The sequence below is a fragment of the Geospiza fortis genome, unplaced genomic scaffold (genome assembly GCF_000277835.1).
Source record: "Geospiza fortis unplaced genomic scaffold, GeoFor_1.0 scaffold41, whole genome shotgun sequence".
Classification (NCBI taxonomy): domain Eukaryota; kingdom Metazoa; phylum Chordata; class Aves; order Passeriformes; family Thraupidae; genus Geospiza; species Geospiza fortis.
In genome coordinates this window covers 12952815-12953547 of record NW_005054299.1, presented here as the reverse complement: position 1 = coordinate 12953547, position 733 = coordinate 12952815, and the positions used below count along the sequence as shown (strand labels likewise).

The following is a 733-nucleotide window of genomic DNA, read 5'->3' as shown; positions in this document are numbered from 1 at the left end:
CCCCCCCACCACTAATCTGCCCGTGCATGCAGCCTCCACCTGCTGAGCCAGCGGAAGCCGTGCTCAGCCAGCCCCAGCCAGCGCCAGGGCTCTAAAACCCACTCCGGCTGCAGAGCCTGTAGGGTGGCAAAGCCTTTGCACCCTGGTCCTGCTGGCGTGGGAAATCCCAGCCCTGCTTGGCACCAGGCAGTGAGGAGTCTGCAGGCAACATCACCTGGCACCGGGAGAGCTGAGCTATCAAGGTAAGGCAGGGTGCAGGCAGGGAGATGACCAGAGTAAGCACTGTCCCTGCTGTGCCTTGTTCTGCCAGGCACCAAGGAGAGGGTCTGGTTCCAGCCTCCTCTGCTGAGCCAAGGTCTCGTCCCCCGTTTCGGTGGCTCGGCAGTCCTGCTCAAGGTCACCCTGCAACCGGGAGCCTGTGCTGAGCCCTGGGGCCGTCACACACTGAGGGACCCCAACCCGGGTCCAGAGCTTTCTAGTCCCAGAGCTGCAAGGAGGGCTCGGAGCCTGACCCCGGCGCAGAGGGGACTGAAAGCGGGGAGCAGCAGTGGAGGGGCTGCCTGAGGGCATCCTGCCCTCCTTGCCAAGGCAAAAGCACAGCTCTGCCCCTCTCCCAGGGCAGCAGGGCCAGCCCTCTTTTCCAGGAAGAGGGGAGACACTGGCCAAAAGCCAGAGCCCCGGACATTCCTGTGCCGGAGCTGCGGTAGCGGGGCCCGCCCAGCAGCCTCCCGCC

At 65.5% G+C, this 733-nt stretch overlaps 1 protein-coding gene across 1 annotated transcript in view; it reads left to right on the top strand.

Moving 5' to 3' along the window:
• Nucleotides 1–221: 221 nt before the first annotated feature.
• The window catches only part of SLC29A1 (solute carrier family 29 member 1 (Augustine blood group)), a 34058-nt gene continuing 33546 nt past the window's right edge, over nt 222–733 (top strand). Inside the window, exon 1 of the mRNA XM_031060293.1 lies at nt 222–242. The gene's annotated coding sequence lies outside the window, so the exon portion shown is untranslated. The remainder of the gene's footprint in view (nt 243–733) is intronic.